Below are 12,057 nucleotides of genomic sequence, written 5' to 3' on the forward strand. Positions count from 1 at the left end.
AGGCACCGCAGCATCACCCCCCCCATGTGGCTTCCTAGAAACACGAGGATGGAATCAGATGGAATCAGATACATCTTTTAAAATTAACCAATCCAATCATCTACTGCAGCAAAGCAGGAGCTGCTGAGTCACGACCCGGTGCTTTCTCAGCACTGGAAGGGCTGTTAGTTCATTCCTGTAGCTCAAAGGGGTTGGATGGGCATCCAGAAATGTGGGCAGAGCTGAGGTGCTGCCTTGGGTGATTTGGTGGCTGCTTTTCTTCTTTCTTTCTTTTGCTCCTATTTAATACGTTTTGCTGCAGCACACAGGCAGGTTTTCAGCCGCTGCCATGGCGAAGGGCGTTTCAGGATGATTCCATCCTATGTAAGCTGCTCTGTAGCCAAAAGAGGTGGCATTGTACTCCTTCATTTCATGAATATTCACCGCGCTCTGAAGAAATCACAAAGTTCATGGAAGAGATTCGCCTTGCAGCGGTGCGCTGCGCTATCTGCAGGGCAAGCTGCGTCTTCCTTTTATTATTTCCATATTGTATCACGCTGAAGAGGCTCTGTTTTCAGATCATGCCAGAGATTACAAAGCCCCACATCCCTCTTCTGTCCCCGAAGAATCAATCAACCTAAACTAATACTTTAATGACTCCTTTCCCTCCCAAGGAAACAAATTCAGGCGCGCACACACACACACACACGAACAAAACGACCAGAAAAAAAATGGTTTTAAAGAAGCAAAGGGGCTGAGGAGGACCTCGTCTGGTCAATGGAAGAAAGAGACGGATGTCTGGTGCCATGGCAATGGAGCGGGGATTACTTTGCACTGGAAAATAGGTTCCTTTTTTTTTCTTTTTTTTTTTTTTTTTTCATATATTCCAGTGTTTTTTTTCTCAGGCAGAGAAGAGTTGTCACCGAGTCTGAGAGGCCCATTTAGAGGAAAATGAGCCTCTGAGCAGAATTGAATGCTCGCTTTCACCGGCTGCTGCTTGAACAGTCTGCTTTGCTTTTCGGGCAAGCCAGGATGCAAACACCCATATTTGTTGAGAGCACTCACACAATCTCAATGTGTGTGCGTATGTGGGTGTGTGTATCTGTGTAAAACAAGAGGAGCCAGGTACAGACTTGGGCTGCTTGAAAACCAGCAAAGATTTGGCTGTAAAAAATGCCTAATGTGGCCAGGTATGAGTTTCATGGTTGTGAAAATCTAGCCTTTCTCTGCCAGGGTTATTGTGCATGTTTCAGGTTCTCCATAACATTTTATTGCCTTTAGATGTTTATAGGGATTAATTAAGCTAGATTAATTAAGCCATTTTCTCTTCTTGAAAGAATCTCTTCTTGGCGGCTGATGGAGAATTTCTGTTGTGCTAGTCCCAACGCTCCCAGTTCTAAATGGCTTTTTGAAAACAGGTTACCAGGCTTCAAATGGATGAAGATATTTTGTTCATGACAATGTTGGTTGGAAAACTCATCTTATTACCGTGAAGGAAATGGCCAATGGAAACATACCAAAGAGACACAATTTTGAGAGATTTTAACTATTTTTTAAAGTGGCATTTTGAATTTTGGAACTTTTTAGAGGCTTTTCTGTTTCATCTTGGGATGGAGGAGAGGCTGCTTTACAGACATGTTTGCCAGCCCAGAGATGATGGAACATAATGCAGTGCCCAGACATGGGACCCAAAGTCACCCACTTATTGCAATAGAACCCAGCCAAGGAGCTCTGAGGGACTTACAGTGGTCAGACTGGATGATCTTAGTGGTCCTTTCCAACCTTTATGATCCTTTGGCTTCGCTGCACTGGCCAAGGGATCCTCTGGTCATCCCAGCTCTGTCTGGTGTCAGCAAGGGCAGCTCAGAGCCTTTGCAGTGCTGCTGTAGTGTTTGTGCTCTCTGTCCTTTCTGGGCTGTGTTGTTGTGAACGTGTATGAATGTATCTCTCCTATCCAGAATGAAAAACAGCTCCTCCCTTTGATCTTCCCTCCTTTGCTAAAAAGTAACCCTAAATAATCCCTTTTATTACATGGGGGTAGGTGGTGACGTGAGCCAGGATAGGGGAAAAAAAGATGTGACCCTCTTTTTCAACCATTGCTGACTGTGAAACATAGAATCTCTGTCCAGGTAAAAAATTTGAGTTGTCATAGCAACGACAGGATGGCTATTTATTTTTGGATTTCCATTTTCACTGATTTATTTAACACATTGACAATCCATTTATAATGAAGAGGAATTGAGAGGGTTTTTGTTTCCAGCGAGGTTTAAACTGAGGTTGGGTTACTTTTCTTTGTGGAGAATAAGCAAAGATAGAAAAGGTAAATATAAAAGGAACCGTGTAGATTTCAGGGGCTTTTTTGGCCTTGCAGCCAAAGCAGGCTTCAAGATTTGGTAGCTTTGGAAAGCATCAGGAAATGGGGAAGTTTGAGGCAGGTTTGCCAGAAATGAGCAGTGAAAGCAGAGTGGAATAGCAGAAGCAAACCCAGCAAATTTCTGCCTGAGGGATAAGTCTGAGAGCACACAAACGAAACGAATCTCTCTCTGTTTTCCTGCAATTGCTCTGCTGATTGGTTCCTCTCTGGGGTTTGTTCTGAGATGGATTTGGGCGACTAAGATTGATGGCTGTAGAAGAGCTGGTACTGATGGCACATTTGTAAGGCTCAATAAAAATGGTGAGCTTGGCAGGTACTGGGGGAGCTTTACATCATTTTCTTTTATTATTGCCTTCTATTGCCTGGATCTCGAGCCAGCAGCCAACACAGTAGAATCATAGAATCATAGTGTTGCGCTTGCAATCCTGATCTGTTAATATGTGAAACATGGGCTTGTTTTTTGGCCATGCACTTCAGGGGAAGGTGAGCTCTGACCTTTGTGTTTGGTAAAATCACATTATTTCTGTGTCTGATGTTGAGCTTGCAGAAGCAGAGTGCTGTCCATCAGAGTGATGGAGCTTCCCCCATTTATCCTAGGGGAGGGTTCAGCTTGCAGATCGTCTTTGGGGCTGAGAGTTGGGGGAAGGGTGGGAAAACGCAGGAAATCAACTTCCAGACATAAATACAATATGGACAAGTCATAAACATTATTAAAGCAAGTCTATCCCTGCAGGGCAGGTTTTTCTTCATAATGCTTTCCTGATTACGCTTCCGCAAAGCTGGGGAAGTGAATAGTGGGCTGATTATCCATGGACCATGATCTACATCAGTGTAAAACTGTTTCCATTGTATGTGAGAACTTTGCATATTTACTGGGAGGGAGTAGCCATCCTGCTTCTTATTCTGTCTTCAGATTCGCAGTGGGCCTGGTCCTAAACATAGCTATGTAAATAGGATTCTTTGTTTGGGTTCTTCTCATCTTCCACATTACCATTGCAAAACCTGCCCTGTTTATCATCTTAAACATACATGTCATAAATAGACCCAGTATTGACACAGTATGTGATCAAACCCCAAACTGATCCATTAAACGCTTTGGAAACAGGTTGATCAGTGTACAGGCAATGGGGAATTGTTTCAAATATCCAGTATAAGTGTGATTAGTAACTGCTTTACAAAGCTTAGAGGGTCACTCTGTGCTCCTGCAGTCCATGCTGTGGTCTTTAGGCCCTTGTGCAATGAAACTGTTGGGGTACCCCAGAGTGATGAGAGCCTGGATGAACAACAGGCAAACTGCAGAGCATGTGCCTTGTATTTGCTACAGCGTCATGGTGAGTTATGTATTTACAATGTGGTCTGGGGGTATCATTCTGCTGTCCGCTTAGTATTTCATTCTGTTACAATCTTCTGCCTATGCACAGAATCACCTTTCCTGCCTTTGTCTGCATTCTCTCCCTTCTGCTACATCTTCGCTGCATCGTATCTTATTGTATCCCATCCTGTCTGCTGCACAATTCAGTAGGACTTGGGAAGGCAGCAGTTCCAAACCCTGCTAGTTCACCCCAGCTCTGTCCTGGAAAGCCCCCTGCACTGACAATGAGACATATATCAGCCTTTCTTCCCATTCAGCCCTCGGCTTCTTTGGTAAGATGGCTAAGATGGATGCTCACTGTGATAATGGTGCTGACATTCGCTCACCAGGAATTGGAGTGAGACCATCATTTCATGTCATATAGGTCTCCAGTAACAATCAAACCCTAATGAGTGCCAGGCCATTAGAGGCCTGGCTTGCACTCCAGTAGTGTCCCACACTCAGTGTCCTCAGCCCATTCTCCATTGTATCTGCTAGGTATTGCTACAGTTTGCCCCAGCAGCAGAGATGTTGCACAACCCACCAGTGACCACCCAGGGCTATTCTGTTTAGGCTGAATGCCATCTTTTCTGGGCAAGTGTACAGATCGTGTCTTGAACTGTGCCAGACACACTGCTTGTGGTTCATTTTCTGCTTGTGAGCCTGGCTGAACAAAAAAGGCTATATGTATATGTACCAGCAGTGCTCGTGTTACATACAATCTGACACCCAGGAGATGGTCTTTGGGGATTAATGAGGCACCCACTGCTGTACAGCATGTTTTGGCAATGGGGAGGGCTGGCGAATCCCATGCCTGTCTTTCTTGTGTGTCCTTGGGTTTCTTTTTGGCACATACATGCAACGAAGTACAAGATGCAAATATTGCCAAAGCTTCTAGTAGAAGAGATGACATTTATATTGTTATGCAGTTTGCTGATCTAAACATGCTATTGCCTTGCCTTGATAGCCCAGGGCAAGCGCTAATCAGCTTCTTTCATGGGCAGCATGCCATCTGAAAGGGTGAACACAAATAGAGACAGTATGTGCATCATCTAGAAGTGCTGCAAGAACACGATTCCCAGCTGAGAGGATCCAAATGTGTCTGTCTCCTGCTCTTGCATGTTGGCATGAAAGAGAGAAGTGACAGCATTAAATATAATGTATTTGGAATAAATCAGGGCTATATTCCTTAGCTGCTTCAAGCAAGTTTTTGTTATATAGGTCACACCATCAACTGATGTGAATTTGGCATAGCTTCACTGAAGGCATTGGAGCTGATGGGTTTTGATGTGTTGAACATCTTGGCCCCATGTGATTGCAATCTTTCCCTGCATGGAGCTCTGCTATAGGTAGAAAGAAGAAGCCTAAGCAGTGTTTCTGTTTGTATTTTCCCCTCTGGGACACCATCAAAGGCTGTTTGGTCTAAAAGGTGACAGAAGATGAGGAGTTTGGGTCCTGATACCATATTTGCAGCTCCGTCCTTAACACTTGATGCTGGACATCATGTAAAATCAGGAATAGTCTTAGTGATCCCCCTACCTGCCTTGGTTATTAAGGAAATCAAGTGATGAATATTTGTACAGTGTTCTGGATCATATTTGTACAACGGTGCTGCACTGCTGGCACTGCAGGAGCTGCATCCCTCACAGATGGGATTTGGGAGTTAATCAACTTTGGCAGACCTCAAACTTTTGCTGTTACAGCTTTTTTAACTTATTTCTTACATTTCAATTCAGAATACAGACCAGCTCTGCCAGCCCCGTCATTCAGTGTTATAGCACAAAGTGGCTATTTAAGAGATTCAGCTCTGTTTAGAAAGCGTTGGTAAGTCACTAGATGTAACATTGGAGTTTAAATTCTTTTTGTCCCATGTAGGTGAATGTTGGCTGAGTGAGAAGGAATAAACCAGTGTCTGACAGCAGCCCAGCAGCACAGAAGGTATGAATGTTTATTTTCCATAATTCTGGTTAAGTGTCTTTAATTCCTACGTTGTGGTCATGGGATTGGTTTTAAAGTTGGCCTCAGCCCAATCAGGCAGCCTGTCTGTGTTCCTACATCAGGCCTTCCATCCCCCAGGCATGTCAATGCTTCTTCCCAACATGGTGTCCAATGCTTCCTCCCAGCTTAGTGTGCAGAACTTCCTCCCACCATGCCCTCCCATCACATCTAATTTCACTACTGAATGAGATTTTCCTTCTTTTTCAGGATCTGCCAGTACTGGTGAAGTCCTTTCTCTGAACCAGACAACAGAAGCTGCTTTCCCAGTTCATGGTTGTTCCTTCTCACTGGCAAACAACCTTGGGGGGATCTGCTTTCAGGTGAGATATTCAGCATTCAGTCAATGGAAGTGGTTTTATACATATATATACATATATACATCTTTTTCTATTGGAAGACCTTTTCTAATTGTGATATGAAGTGATAATTAAGAGCTAGGAAACCTCATAGCCTGTTGCTAGGCTCACAAATCCATTACTTCTGCATAGTTGATTTTTCCCCTCTTTCCGTTCTTTGAATTCTCATTCTTTCAGTTAGCTTCTGCTACATCTTGTGCCTCATTACAGCTAAAATTGAGCTCATGGTGAATTTCACACTAACTCTGAAGACAATAGTGTATTAGAAGGGAGTTTTGGTGGGGTGCTGGTGCAGGTTGCAGAAGGAGAACGAAGACCAGCAGGTTGGGTTCAGTACTGAATGATCAAGTCGTGTAGAGGTAACACGAAGAACTAATCAGAGACAGGAACAGAAAAAGGAGTTATCTTCTGGAACGCAGAAAGTCAGGTAGAATGAAAGGCAAACCTGAAAGCAGTGAATCTGTTTTCCATCAGTGAAGGCAGAGGAGTGCCTCCTGGGATTAGCTTGGCCATCAGCAGCGCTCCATGCTGCAGATAACACGAGTTCCATAGCAACTAAGTTTTAACCTGAAATTCCTGGCTGCAAGGGTGCACACTGACTACAAAATGGGCTCATGTTCCTCCAAAATCATTAAACACTCACTTGCTTTTATTTTTCCCCCACTACCCTGCTTTGACGTCCTTAATTAAGTGTGAAAAATTAGCGTTAGGCAGATGCTGTCATTTTCTTCCTGCCCCTTCAGCAAAAGCCCCAGTGTAACGTGTTGCACTGAGCTCTGAGGTTGTAGGATGGGTTGTCAGTGATGAGCAGCAACCAAACCTGCAGCACATGCCCAAGGACTTGCAGTCAGATGAGTCACATGTTGTATGGGTCAAGTTTAATCCCAGAGAGAACGTTACAACACAGGAAGAAAGCCCTGAAAATAACAGGAACTGGTACAGTATTTGGGCCGTAAACACAAGTTAGAACAGTCTGGGTATTTGCTCTAATCCTCTCTGATTCTATTTTGAATTGCAATGTTCCTACTTGCTAAACCACTTTCTGTTTTTACACTTTTTTACCGTGACATAAGGAGGGATATTTTGGAAACTGGAAAACAGCCACTTGCACCAGAATGGCATGCCACTAATTTCTGCAGCTTTTTGGAGCTGAGCATTGCCCACTCTGTAAGCTTCATCAGCCCATAGGATTCCCCTAGAGATCCCTACCCTGCTACAAGGCAGGCCGTGCCCCAAGTGAGAGCAGTTCTGTTTGCAAGCTCTTACCTGCTTCAAATTAGGTCCTTGGAAATGATGCTCTGAGTATTTGAGAGGGGAAAAGGTTGGTGTATTGATGGACTCTCCTATGTGCAACAATGATTCAGTGGGCCCAAATGGCGATGAGTGCATCCTTGATGTAGCCAAGATTAATGTGCAGTTTTCATTAGTTTTCTTTAGTTTTATCTTTTTACCTGAGTAGAAACTGGGGAATGTGGCTTAATGTCACCAAGTGTGTTTTAATGGAGGCCTGGAAGAAGAAGGAAAAACCTTCCTGTGTCCACTTGTTTCTTAGGTACGCCATGTTACCCACACCAGCCTCACCACTCCCAGAGAGAGTCTGTGTAAGGCCTAAAATAATTCCATTCCACTGTCCCACAAATATTCCCATTCGGACAGCCTTATATAGAGTAATTACTGTTTAACATGGCAGTGCAGCTGGGTCAGGGCTTATTTTGGGGTATGAGATATAAAAAGCTGTTTGTAAAAAAGAAAAAAAGTGAAAAGAGACCATGTTTGTCAATCTGTCATTCTAAACAAATGAGTTTGGAAACTTGTTAGTTTACTTATTCTCTCTGTTTTAAGAGTCGGCGTTCATGAGAGCCACTGGCTCTGGTACCAAAGGTGCTCCTGGCTTATGTAGCAATGCAGTTATATAATGGAGAGGTAGAAAGGTGTTGTGGTACCATTGAGAAAGGGCTGTGGGGTGGCACACATTGAGGGAAGGACGGAAAATTGTGACCAATGGACACGTGAGAAGCTCAGGCGTTTCATGGGCAGGTGAAATATGCAACGGCTGGGGAAAGGCAGGAAGCGCCTTGGCTCCGTGCTCTCATTCAAGCAGGTCTTTGCATTTTCAGTGCCTGAAGCACTGAGCACAGAGCAGGCAGCTCATTCCCACATCTGCGCTGTGGTGTAATTAGCTCTGTTTTACAGCTGGGGAAACCAAGGCAGTGAAAGTATTGAGTTGCTCCCGACGACCCGGTGAGTCATATCTTGGGATTGAGCTCAGGGTTTGCTGGCTCTTGTGCTTCTGTGCATTTTTTCAGACCGTGCTGAGTCAAACTTCAAAGTTCCTTTGGATTGTAGTAACTTTGATGCGGATGTATGTGTGTTTAATATGCACACATGTGTTCTGGTTTTGTGCATGTGTGTACGCAGCTAGAAGGAAAAAAGAAGATGTGACTATGCATGTGCACGTGTTGTTTCTTATCTGTCCCTAAAATACAGGTGTCTCTGTGGGAAACCAGTTCTGAGGCTGTTTATTGTACAATAGTTCAGGAAGTTGAGAGTATTTTATTCTCCTCCGTGGTTTCCCATGCTGGGTAGCTCGTTTCACCTCAATAATTAACATTGCAATCTGTTTCACAGAAGACCCCAATATTTTTAGTAGTCGTAGGAAAGAATGTTGTCCGCTGGGACGGAGCAGGAGGCTGTGGATCAGGACTCAGGGTTTGGTTGTCTTTTTCTACTTATTTTATGGCCTGGGACTGTTCTTATCACTCTTCTGTGCCTCTGTTTAATAGCAAAATGGGACTAGTAACATTGAGTTACCTTGCATGGAACTATTAAAAGATGAAATCGAAGTTTGGAGACCTTTTACTAGCCTTTGGCATCAGAGAAATAGAGCAGTTACGAGATATATTCCTGTGGTTTGGCTTTATTAATTATATGAACTCCTTCGGATATCGTACTAATGAAATGAAGCTGGGAAACAAACCAGAAGCAGATAAAGACAGAAGCTGAAACCCTTCACAAGCAGTTATACAATGTACTAAGAAAGTACATCAGCTGTGCCAGACTGCTGGTAAATGGCAGCCTGTAAGCCCTGCGGTGCAAGCCGTGAGCCAGGAACAGATTTACCATGAGCAGTATTGGGGTGTGGAAACAGACCTGTGAACACCAGCGTTACCCTGCTTGAGCTCCAGCTTTGTTTCCTTTGCCTGCACTGCTGTGTACAGTGGGGCTGTATGGAATGTCTCAGTATTGCTGTGGGATGAGCGGATAGCAGAAGGGGTCTGAGGACCCTGGGAAAGTCACAGAGGTTTTATTTCCTTCCCTTCCCTGTGTTTGTTGTCTGATCGTCCATTGGGATGGATGATCCATGTTATATCCATGTTTCTTATTGTTGTTACCCTAGGTTGTGTCTGCTGCAATGTGGAGGTGAAGAAGTGCACATCCATCCTTTTTGCTGCAGACTCAGACTCATCAACAAGGCCATTCAGGACTGAATTAATTCCCAGGTAAGGGAGAACCCCTTCCTACTTAGGTGGTGAAGTGCTCAATCAAAACTGAACTGATCACCTTAGTAGTCAAAGCAAGATGGGTTGTGACATACCAGCTTCACCTTTGCGTAGAGTATTTCCTACATGTTCCTGGTAGTAGAGTATTTCCTACACGTTCCTGGTAAGAATCCAGTTGGTCCAGATAAAGGCTGTTGTGTAGGCACTAAGAGTAAGTAGAAAAGAAGTCTGATCCCAAGCCGTCAGGGACAGAATGTTTTTTCATTGTAGGATGCTTCTTGAATTAGTCTGAAAGAGCTCTCATTTTATTTAAGAGGCTTTTATTGATCTACAAAGCTTCGTTGATCGGTTCTATCTTCCTGAGTGGCTGAAGCAGACTTAGCTTACTATAGGAGTTCTTATTTGAGTTTGTTTTATCAGCTCAGTTGTTGCTAAATTTCATGCTTTTCTTCTCTGGAAAGAGGCACATGGTTTAGAGAGAGAAAAAAAAGTGTATGTTTCCTTCCAGTCCATTAATTTTCTTTCATGGAGCTCTGTACCAGTTTGAGCGCACAATTGGGAGGAATCAAAACACAGGCATCTAGACTATTACATAAGATCAAAAAGAGAATGGAGTTGTTTTGAAGATGAATAAAATGTATTTGTCCAAAGTCATGGATGCTTTTGAGAACTCAGAACATTCTTCCTGTTTTGCCTTAGGATGAAACTTAGACCATGTCAGCTGGAGAGAGATCCCAAAATACTTGAAGCCAAGTAGGTGACTTGTAGACCTAATTCAAGGTCCTAACGGAGGGACATCAAGTAGGGATTTGAGCCTGGTTATTAGACAGGCTCTTCTCTCTTTCTTCCTTCTAACTTCAAGGTCCATCTTATGTTGAAGAAACTGTTCCCATGGATGTCAGAAATATGAATGAATTCAGGTCAAAAACTTAGATTTTTTTTAACTGATGCAACGTATTTTGTCCAACTGCTCCCCCAGTAAAAAAAAAGTAATAGGTTGGCAGTGGAAATTTGCAGAGAATATTTTCCTGTGTTGCCCCATAGTTGTATTATATTATAACAGTCTAAGTTATAACCCTTCCTAAATGAATGTGCTTATTGTATGTATATTGAACGTGCATGTGTCCAACTACAGTGGGTGAGTTTGCTGGGTTTCGTAGCTCATTGCCCTGATGAGCACCCAAGCTGGGAATTCTAGTGCAGGTGGGCTACCAAAAAAGATTTTCTGCGTACATCTACATTGGTGCTGGGGCAGGATGCTTGTGGTCTTTGATTCACTCTGGCTTACCTTTTGTAGGGCAGGACTGGGCTGTTGGGTGCTGCCTTTCCTTGGCAGCTCACTGCAGTGCTTTGCAATCCATCTGCCATCTACGCTCACCTCTGCGAGCGTGGCTGATGCAGCTAATCTGTGCTTATCTGAATGCAGAGGCATAGCAGCAAGAGATTTCATGCAAATGTAGCATCGTGCAGCCCTGTTCCTTCTCGCAAACTATTGATTACGTGTCTGATTTGCTCTCCCCTGATAATAGGCCATAGGCAGAAGCCAATAGGGCGAGGAGGACGAAAACCTGTCATGATCATTCGATGCAGCTGGTGAGCCAATGGGAGGAGAACACCCTTCGATTGGGCTGGGAGAGAGTAAGGCTGGGGGAACTGTCTTAGCAACAGCAGAAAGCATCTCTTTCCCCCTCCCTCTGTGCAACTGTACTGGAAAGTTCCTGATGATGTTCCTTAATGTATTTGTCTCACTCATGCCAAGTATGTACGTGATTTGTTTGACTTTGGCATGTCTGCCAGTTTACCCCTTCTCTCCATGATCCTTTGGAGAGGATAGAAGGGCATCTTTTCTTTGTCTGTCCTATTGAAACCACCTAATGAGCTCGAGGTAAAGTGATATCATGCTGGATTCATTGCCCATGCAAGCCCTGAGTAAGTGAATGAGTTTTGCATTGGCTTTTTGTGGTTGGTATCTTCCTCTTGACATCTTTCCAAGACAGCTAAAGCAATGCAGAGCCGACACCTTGCCTAGCATCAGCTTCATGGTGTACTGTTGCACTGCAGGATAGGCAGCCTGTTGTAGTAGTGGGAGCAGGAAACCTTGCTGTATTCTCAGCTCTGTTAAGGAATCCTTGTGTGAAGTCAGGTGTATCCCTGGCCTTCAAATCCAGATTCCCTTACCAGGCTGCTGGGTTCTTTGGTCTGGGAATGAGAAGATAAGCTTTCTCTGTGGGGCCCTCCCTGTGATCTGTGGGCTGAGAGAAGTCAGTCCGCAGATCACACTGCCTTACCTCTTATCTTTTATCTGCCTTACAGCAGGAACTGTTCTTTCTGTCTCTCTGCCTCTCTCATGGTCAATCCGTCATTGGTTTAACCAAGCGAAAATGAAAATGGCAGTTAGATTTGTCTAAACCTTTTGAACATTTATTGAAAACCAAACATTGGCACTTTCAGCACTCCCTTGAAAATGACCTTCGTTGTCCTCCTCTCACCTGCTGCCTC

At 44.0% G+C, this 12,057-nt stretch overlaps 1 long non-coding RNA gene across 2 annotated transcripts in view; it reads left to right on the forward strand.

Moving 5' to 3' along the window:
- The window catches only part of LOC107324205, a 53,008-nt gene extending 42,399 nt beyond the window's left edge, over positions 1-10,609 (forward strand). For both annotated transcript variants that reach the window (XR_001559446.2, XR_004309615.1), the window contains 3 exons: positions 5,580-5,642; positions 5,910-6,022; positions 9,456-10,609. This is a non-coding gene — a long non-coding RNA (uncharacterized LOC107324205). The remainder of the gene's footprint in view (positions 1-5,579; positions 5,643-5,909; positions 6,023-9,455) is intronic.
- Positions 10,610-12,057: the final 1,448 nt, after the last annotated feature.

The sequence above is a fragment of the Coturnix japonica genome, chromosome 24, assembly GCF_001577835.2.
Source record: "Coturnix japonica isolate 7356 chromosome 24, Coturnix japonica 2.1, whole genome shotgun sequence".
In the NCBI taxonomy this organism is placed as follows: Eukaryota; Metazoa; Chordata; class Aves; order Galliformes; family Phasianidae; genus Coturnix; species Coturnix japonica.